This window comes from Haliaeetus albicilla, chromosome 2 (assembly GCF_947461875.1).
Source record: "Haliaeetus albicilla chromosome 2, bHalAlb1.1, whole genome shotgun sequence".
Taxonomy (NCBI): Eukaryota; Metazoa; Chordata; class Aves; order Accipitriformes; family Accipitridae; genus Haliaeetus; species Haliaeetus albicilla.
In genome coordinates this window covers 22,786,795-22,796,491 of record NC_091484.1, presented here as the reverse complement: position 1 = coordinate 22,796,491, position 9,697 = coordinate 22,786,795, and the positions used below count along the sequence as shown (strand labels likewise).

The window sequence follows — 9,697 nt, the reverse complement described above, 5'->3', positions numbered from 1 at the left end:
AGACATTACACCTTTCACAACACAGTATGAGTTTCTCCACCTATATTTCTCCACTAACACTGCCGCCATAGGGTCCCATTCCCTCCAGATAGGTCTTGCAGAAAGCAGGGTCTTGGAGCTCTTGCATTCCATCCCTTTCATCTTGAACGTAGTCGTTTTATGGAAACAAAATGGATGCATCAAAGAAGCTTACAACTAGGACTGTGGGAGATCTGCTGTAAACTGCTCGATCGGAGAATTTAGAGTTGGAGCTCACGTTCGTATTTAAGCTGCCCTCTGGTGCTTATTGCTGCTGCAGTGCATGCCTCCATCGCGTCCTGAGGTGCCTGGAGACCCTGGCAATAGCAAGGGAGCAGAGGAAATCAAACGCTGTGAAAATTCCTTAAAAAAAAAAAAAAAAGTGGCCCAATTCTGTGGGTGTTTTATTTTAAGCAGGACGTTAACATGCTATGTTATCATTGCAGGTTATGTCAGGTGGGAAGGTTTTCTTCATTTTGGTTTTTATAAGTCACTTATAGCACTAGCTTATTTTACCTTCTTGCTGTATGCAACAGCACTGTCCGTCATGGTGCTCTCTCGGTAGCCACAAATCAAAGCATGCCATTAAGTAGCACGATTGTGTGACCATCACCCTTGCCACGGCTGAGGCTCAGTCTGGCATTTCTCTTCCAGCTGTTGAAGGACCTGAGGTTGTCAATGCCGAGGTAGGAGAGACAGTAAATACAAATACATCCTTTCCTATTCACGGCCAGCAATTTTGGAAGGACCCAAACCACTGCTGGAGAGAACAGCAGGCTTATGCAACAAACAGGAAAGGACCGTGCCGGGCTCTGGGACTTCTGTGCAGGTTATCCCTCTGGTGGGATATTCACTCGTTTGTTTGTTTGTTTTTCTTTTCACTAAAGGCTGAGCTGGACAGTTATTTCCCTACAAGCTGCTCTGTGCCTGGATCACGCTCCTGTCCCCAATGTGCTTCCCTGGTGCCGGCGGCGCGGGTGGTTAATATTAGCCGCACAGCTGATTGTCCCGGTTGGTGCCCTGCGACAGGTGCGGGAGGGCTGCCGGGCTGGAATCCCACCCGGACCGATGCCGGCGCTGGCATCGGCCTTCCCATTATATCAGGAAGGGCTGTGTCCTGTCGCTGCGATGCCCCGGCCCCCCAGGCTGGCCCCAGCTGTCCGTGGGACGTGGAGCAGGGCAGTGGGCGCCCAGGGAGGCTGCTGCGGGGAGAAGCAAAGCGTGACTTCTCTGGAGCAGAAAACTAGGAGACTTCTGGATGGGACTACTCCTGCTGTGTGGACGGGGTAAGGAGAAGGTCTCAGCAGAGCCCTGGGCTGGCGGGTTTGTGGTGCTGCTTTTAGAGAAGGGAAAGACGCACACCTCCCCCCCACCAAAATCGGCTATCAGCACTGTGGAATTAGCAGATATGGGTTGCATTTGCTTATCTGTTGGCCATAGTTTCTTTACAGCACAGCACTTTGGGTTTGCATTAATTTTAATCAGCATTCTCTAATTTTAGAATGCTCCTGTGCAAAGTTACTTTCAATTCCAGTGGTGATTAGGTGGTGATGACGTGTCTTAATAATAAACATGGGAGAGATATAGAAAAGGAAATCAAATGTGCTGACTGCAGTTGTGGGGAGGGGAAGAAGTGCTATTGCTCTGCTCTGAAAGTATCTAATCTGTCTGCTCCGGGGTAATATTGTAAGGTCTCCCATCTTTTTTCTTTCTTTTTTCTTTCTTTTTTCTTAACCATAACAGCTTCTTTTGGTAAGAACAACAAAATGTCTAGGTGGTGTTTATTTATTGTGAAGGCTGGAGAAAGGAAGGGGGAGCCGAAAGGCTTGTAAAACTTCACAGGATCATTTCTAATGTCCTGTTCCCTTTATGTGACCCCCTCTCCACTGACTGTGTGAGGGGAGGCAGGGCTGTCAGGCAGATCAGAAGAGACGTGTGTGCTGCAGTGTGACTTCTGAACAACACATGTGTGCGCTGTGCAGTGCCTATGTGAATGCTCATGGACGCAGTGAGGCAGGTTTGCTCAGGGAGTCGAGCAGGCTCTGTCTGCTGTGTGCTGGAAGCCAGATACTGCTGCTGCTTCTAAACTGAGGGGGGAAAAAAGCAAAAAAGAGACTTTTCTCTGAAATTCAGCCATTTCTGCTCTGAATAGGGCAGGTCAGCCCCAGCAGTGCTCCTGGAGAGTTAGATTGATGCAAAAGACACTGATATCAGTGGGAATCTCTCCCTGGACTGTGGTAGGCTTTGGATCAACACCGTCCTCACTATTTCCATCTACAGGTAGCAGTGAAACAATTTTTGGGGAGTTGTGGAATAAATAAGCAGTCTCCAGGCCAAATAAATACAATACAGAACTGATGAGAAAGGTCACAAGTGTCATGTGTCTCTAGGCACAGTCTAGGTCTGTTTCTTCCAGGCAAGGTTTTTGGTTGAGGCTATTAAAATTTGAACATGGTCTTGACAAGAAAGAGAGAAAATGCCTTTTCTCGGTACTATGCATGACCATTGCATGTGGGGTTGTGCCTCAAAGCTCACTGGAGGCTCTTTGCTGCAGGAAATGTAACATCTTGGGTGGTTGTGAGATCCTTCCTGGGATGGTATGTCTGACTGAGGACACTGTCCTACTGTAACACTATTACTGTCCTGCTGCTCGTGACCTCTCCACAGCCAGCACAGTGCTGGGGACTTGACGTGGTTGTTTGGCAATGAGGACGCTATGTAAACTATGATAATCCCATCCATCTTGTAATGCCCTGACTCACGCTTCCAGCCAGACCTTTCTTCAGCTCCCTCTGCTTCCCACCACCCACCCACCCCGGTTTCTATTCCTCTTATTTTGATACACGAAGCAGAATTTGCTGCACCTCAAACAAGCTCTTCAGCCATGCCTGAGCAGGAGCTCCACGTGGGGCTGGGCCAGCAGCAAGGGCTGGTGTTTTGCTGAAGGGAGACGTGCCAAGGCACAGGGGAAATATATGGCCATCTCCCTTTGAAAGTCATTTATTGTGACTTTGAAAGTGCCTCCCTAAGCAGCTCACAGGGAAGCCATTTGCAAATTTGATGCCGGTTTTTAAATATAAGGTGAAAGTGGATTTCACTGCCACTAAACTCGGCAGAAAGGAGTCCCTCAGGAGAGGTGCAGCAGCCCTGGAGAGCCAGATCTGTCACCTTTCAAAGGGTCTTGTCTCCAGGTAGGAAAGCATAAATGAGCATGTGGATCTCCAGCAGTGCTGGGGACAGGACAGCACTTTAATAACAAGTTTTATGTATTTTTTAGTTGTTATGAGAAAATGCTCAGAGTTACAAAAGTTTGAGAAGAATAAAATGTTTCTCCTGCTTTGTACACAAATCACTGATCTTAGATAGAAGTTAGAGGGCATATCCAAATAAGTTTTACAATTGAGCTTTCATAACCAAGCAGGTCATGCAGTCATTGCTGTATCTGCACAAATTTTTGTGGTTTGTTTTTTTTTTAATTAAAATTATGTATTGGTTTCATAGGAAACTGACATTATGGGTTTATGGGCTCCTGTATTACATTATGTAGTACATCATACTCATAACTTACCCTCCCATGATTCTAGTCATTTCTTGGGCATTTAGCTTGTAATGTTGCTGCAACATATTATGAGAAAATCCAGTTACATTTCTAAGCAGTATGGGAATCCCTGCTGTTACTGTAAACACATTACCTGGTCAGTTATTTTAATTTGGTGTTAAGGAAATAGGAGAATATCCTCTAACGATGTACACATCTAGCTAGTGAGGAAGATGATCCCTTTTGCTTCTTCAACCACTACAAACATCTGCCTTTTCCTATGCCCTAGGAGTATATATACATGTATGTATTTGAGAATATGATTTCTATAAGATACAAAAGCATAGGCTAGCTACTCATAAAATCAGCCCTGTTAGGATCCTGATACCACTGCCAGTGAAGCTCGTGATAACCAAGCATCAAGCAAGGTATCCCTCAGTCATATGTTGACAATCCTGCACTTCTGTGAATTTGTAAAGGAACGCTTCTTTCCCTTTCTGGCACAGAAAATCTGATGATGGCCTGTGGCCTCCTCACCAAGGTCTAGAGACAAAGAGTGAGGGAGAAAGGCTGTTTGGCAGAGCGACTGGGAAGAGAAGACTGGGACAGATTTTCTACTGGATGCTCCCTAGAGCAAAGGCAATTTCCAGACAAGTGTGTTTACAGCTACAGTTGCGTATTGTCTACAAACTCTCACCTTCTGAAAACCAAAGGGAGAGGGGAAATTATTGGAAACACAGAGAAAGAATGCATGAATAATCTTACTGGAGGCTATAGAGGTACTTAAGTGGACTATGTGACACATCCTTTGTGGGAGGTCTGAGGAGGACATACCCACGCAGAGCTGAGCCTGTTCCTGTCTAGGTGCCTCCTGTTCTCGTCTCACTTGTTAGAGTCAAGCTTCACTGGCAAACTACGGTAATGTTGACATGTTCTCACTGTAAGAGATTACATTTAGATGTCTTTGTCTTGAATCTAGATCTGTCTTAGATCTATCTAATGCTGGGTTTCCCTTGTTATTTTCCTGGTAAGTTCAGCCATCTCTCCCTTGCTGCTACGACGGCAACTGCCCTTTTGCCTACACTCCCACCTCTTCCCTGCAGTGGTTAAGAAAGGTTAGGTAAAAATCTATGTATCCCAGTCTTCAGGCTAAAGGTGTTCGTATGCATGCGTGGAGGGGAGAGCGGGAAGGCAGCACAATTATTCACAGGAAAGGAAACCTCCATCCATTTCTTCTTAAAGGAAGAAGGAGGTGAGGCATTCACAAAACAGACAGGTTGACATCTCCTATATTAAGGGGATGGTGGTAGGGAAGGCTCATAAACAGGGTGCCCCACTGAACCCTTAGCAACATGTTGGCAGCTCCAGGCAGGCCAAGTGGTAATGGAAGAGTGACGAAATGGAAAATAGCAGCAGCCCAGGCCCTTGGCGTCCGCACTGGTGGATCCCTGAGCAGTGCAAAGGCCCGGAGCAGAAGCAGGGTAGGTGACTACCGGTGATGGATGATGTTGAGACCGCAGAGGGAAATGATATAATAAATGATTGGTCTGACACAGTAGGAAATGTTTGTGTAGAAGTGACAGGTAATAAATAAGATCGTGTTGCTGCAGATCCTCCAGGCAGTGCTGGAGCAAAAATACTTCCTGATTTTCTTTCTTTAAGGGAAGAAGGTAGGGAGGTAGGGACTCGTAATAGCCAGGCATGAATAAAACTGTTTGCTGCATACAGTCCGTATAATCTAAGGCTGATCCAGATCCAAGTCAAGTACTGCTGCAACTGTAGGTTCTCAGTTGTCATAGCTAAGGTTGCAAAACAACTTCCCTTGCAGCTTGTTTAATGTCACTGTCTGGACCTGAGGCCCCACCGCTGTACCCATGGTTAAAACACCGTCTTTTCTTGCATTTGTTATCAGGGCTGCCATGAAGATGGGGACAATCAGACAGTTTGCCCCAGGCATTGACTCATTATATGTGATACATGGTATTACATAGAAGGTCACAGACTCAACTTCTGCCCCGGAGTTTTCAAGTGTTCCTGTTTATAATTTTCTATAGTATTTTACTTTGTTTTTCCCCCCCATTTTTATATGAATTTTCCTCTCTTGCTCATTTGTAGTTGAATACCAGAAAACAGACCTCCATTGCTGCTGCTACAGTGGTCAATTAGGTAAGCTTTCCATGCTAGTTTTTGCTGGGTAGATAATGTTACTGGATGCAGCATTACAAAACTATTAAAGACTTTGATTAAGAAATCTATTAATTGATTTAGCAATCTGGAAGGGATTGTTCATGAAAGAGGTTAGCATCTCTTGTTTTTTTTTTAAAAAAAGGAGTGGGGAGAATACACTGGCTATATTTTTAACATTTTGAGGTAGCTTCAGAAGTCTTACCCACAACCCCCTGAAATCAGTGAAACAATGTCCTCTCATTTTTATTTTCCTTATAAACACCTAAGAAATGCAGAAGAAATTTCATACTGATTTTTTTTTTTCCCCCAGTATGTGTCTGAGGGTTAGTGAGCAGCCAGGGAATGAGAGTTCTAAAATTATCTGCCTAGCGTCAATGTGTAAGGTCTTGTACAATGCATTTCAGAATACTTTCTGTGGGGTTTCTTTTGGTGGCTTTCCCCCCCCCTCAAGAATCCCGCTGCATGTAATGACAGCTATCCTGCTGTCCATGTTTAAAGGATAACTATCCTGCAGGAAAACAAGCCCCTCCCCCCCCGCCCCAGTTCCCCCTTACACAGTAGAGCTCTAGTTTCCAAAGATGACACTGCTAAAACGGCAAGCTTTTGTGGGTCACTGGTGGTTAGGATGGGTGGTGTTAGTGAGTAAGGGAGGGGCCAGAAAAGCATTTATCTACAGTGGGACTACAAGGTCTGTCCAAGAGAGTTACTGTTTATAAAATCAGCATTGAACTTAAATGGCATAGTATGTGTGTTTTTATACATTTGTAATTATAGAAGATTTGTCATTTCAATGCCTTCTTGTGCACCTGGTTGTGTATCTCCCCTTTTCTCATCCATGATAAGGGTTTCTGGGACTTAAGACTTGGCAGGGAGGGAGGACTATTTTGGAATAGGCATGTAGTGACCTATGATTTGACTTACATTATTAGGCAATGGCCCAACAGTTGCTATATAGACCTACTGAGTACCAGCATTTGGGAAGTGAGGTCTGCAAAAGAAAACAAAGCATTTTTTCCTGAACATGTCCCATAACTATGGTAGCTCAATGTGACAGGATAGATTCTTGCTATTTCCTGGGCTTCTGCAGCGCGCTAAGCCAAAGCTAACTGGATTTTAGGATTACTTGCTGTTCAGTACAGCATTGGCATTGCAAGATTATAATGCAGGACTTTCCGACCACTGGAGTGTACAATATTAAATCCTGCAATATAGTTTCTATAGTATTGCATTACATTCCCTCCTCATTAATCCATTGTTCCCTAAACCCTGTATTTTTAATGATCAAATAATTGTTCTGTTACAGATAATCCTAACAGGGCTAAAGCTAGTTGGTAAGCTAGACTACCTAGTTTTACATAGGAGAAAAATAGGGGTGGAGGAAGTATGTAGGGGGGAGTAGATAATTATATACAGCACATATTGGTTCTAACATCATATTTATCTTAATTATAAGAATCTGTTTGAGAGATAAAGAAAATTTCCCTAGAAGACAGCTAACTAATAGCAGTGGTTTTATCTGGTTTGCTACTGTACTTTTTATTTGTAGATTTTATATGCTTTACAGAGTGGTTGTGAATATGGTTATAACCACTTTACAGATGAGGGGTCTTGAAGATCAGAGAAAAAGTTAGAGGGGAGCACCAGGTCTGCTGCCACCCATGCTATGTCCTCTTTGACTTTCCGAGAACTTTTTTACAGCCACCCATAACTCTGCTCCCCATTGCAGGCTCCAAGCAGTGCACATGTATCTGGGGGTTGAATTTCAGCCGTACTGCTCTCCTTTTGCTGACAGTGCAGTAGTGAGCTGAAACAACAACATGCTATTCCCAAGGCTGCATGGATAGTGCTAATGCCAATGAATAAGTAAAGCTTTTTTTGTGATGATAAGGTGATACTTGTATATTATGCCAGATCTTATGCTGTTAAACAAGAAAATCTCTACTGATTCTCATTTCATTTAAGAAAAAAAAATACTGAGGAGGAAAAAATCAATATTTTCAAACTGGGAATGTATGTTTATCAGGTTTCTGAGAGAGACTGGAGGCCAAATACAAAGCCTCACATAACAATTAAGTTTGAGGAATTTTGCCTTGAAATTAAAATCCTTTCCCTTTTCACACTTTTTTAGACTCCAGGAGGGTAAGAGCAGTGTCAAGCCAATAAGTTGGAGAAGGGCAGGGAGCTGAGCTGGTTATTACCTTCCCAACTGTTTGTCAAGCCCTCAACAACACCCTGAATTTAAAACCCCATTGGTTGTGCGAGAAGATGACGCATGGAGGGGCAAGAGTAAGAGCTGTCACTTTGGTTGGCACCAGTTATTTGTGATGGTGGTGTGGGCAGGAGACAACACCAAGACTTCGGGCCCCATCTTGCTGAGATGAGTGAACAGACATGAAGAGCATCACTGACTACAGTGTGGCCCGGGCAATACAATCATAGTCCCAATGTCCTTCGGTAAGCCAGACTGCCAAAAGGTAGAAAGCATAGCCAAGATACTTTTTAGGGAAGGATGTATCTGAGTAAGCTTATACTAGAAAACATCTGTCAGGAAAGCTGCTCAGGCTCCCTCTGTGGGGGTTTGAGCTGTGTTTGGTTACAGGAGAGAGGAGCTCTTGGTGTGGACCCTCCTTCTCCTTTGCTAGCCTGGGGGATAAACAAGGGACCCGAGAAACTGCAATATTTCAACCATGTGCCGTTAGAGCCTGAACTGAAATCTCAGGAACATATAGCATATTTGGATTATTAATATTTCTACTACTATATTTACCTTTGTAGCGGTATTTATATCAGGGGGTCCGTACACTTGACAATTTGCGGAAGATATTGGTATGTCTGTTTTACAGGATGGAGAAACAGGGAGGGCTCCTGCTTCCCCAGGCAGGCTGGTCACTGAGGCAGCCTGCTTAAAGTCTTGGTCTGACTCCTCCTCGTAAAACCTTCTCCTGCATTGCGAGGAGGCTTCAGTGAACATCACAGCTGAGATGGGGATGGTTTTGGGTGGCAGGTTATGGGACAAAATCTTCCAGCCAGAGCTTTCATGAGCAACACTAGCCAGAGTAGACATCCTTGTATCTGGCTTCTGGAAAGGGAGATAAACCAGTCTTAAATGAGCAATTTTACTGACAAACAACTCAGCCTGTGATGTGTGAGAGATCTGGTGCTTTTCACTGAGTGAAAACTGATCTGTGCCATAGTAGCCAGATGATTCACCACACAGAAAAATTTAGAAATCAGAAAATGCCTTGTGACAAATGGTCAAACACAGCACAGGGCTGATCCCATTGGTGTCCGGTGTCCCCTCCAGATCATTAACTAAGGTTAGAGGCATCTCTGCACGGCTCAGATTTGCAGCCAGCAGCTCCCCAGTTCATCACAATTTTTCTGTTTATTATGCAGAGTGAGGAGGTGGGAGGCTACATGTTCGTCTAGCTTGGGATCCTGGGGTAGAGCAAGGATTCTGGGAAAGAAACAGGGCATAAGTACCAAAAACTCCTCTCCCTTCTACAGCTCCTCGCCTTCAGGCATTGAGAGGTTTAGGAGGGGTTTTCCTGAACCGTGTGGCATCCCAACCATCCTGTTTGTTAGACACATCTCTCATGAATTTGTCTAGTCCCCTTGTAGGCTTATTTTATACTTTTTGGCCTCTGCAGCATCCTGAGGCAGTGAGTCACAACTTAATTACACCTTGTGCGAATAGGTTCAATGCTGCACTGGAACCGGCAATTAGTACTTGCAGTGGCGATGCAAAGAGACATTTTCTGTGTGAAATGTACTTTTCATCAGCACTACCCCATGAGGGGAGCTGCCTGTTGAAGCTTGCAGGAGATAACGGTTTTGAGGGGGGGAAGGGGCCAGTGCCAGCCATCACATCGCCAACGAGCAAGAGGAGATAGTTAGGTACTGTCAGTGTGGTGCCGCACACCTTGTGCTACCTGGCACTGGAACAATTAAAAA

The 9,697-nt window shown here is 44.7% G+C and overlaps 1 protein-coding gene across 22 annotated transcripts in view; it reads left to right on the top strand.

The window, feature by feature from the left end:
• The first annotated feature begins 1,151 nt into the window (after nucleotides 1–1,151).
• ARPP21 (cAMP regulated phosphoprotein 21) overlaps nucleotides 1,152–9,697 on the top strand; it is a 205,629-nt gene continuing 197,083 nt past the window's right edge. For 10 of the 22 annotated variants that reach the window (XM_069809821.1, XM_069809971.1, XM_069809930.1 and 7 more), the window contains exon 1: nucleotides 1,152–1,304. The gene's annotated coding sequence lies outside the window, so the exon portion shown is untranslated. Of the gene's footprint in view, nucleotides 1,305–3,190; nucleotides 3,210–5,671; nucleotides 5,723–9,697 lie in introns of those variants that run through there. The other 12 variants (XM_069809871.1, XM_069809860.1, XM_069809963.1 and 9 more) reach the window with 4 other exon arrangements.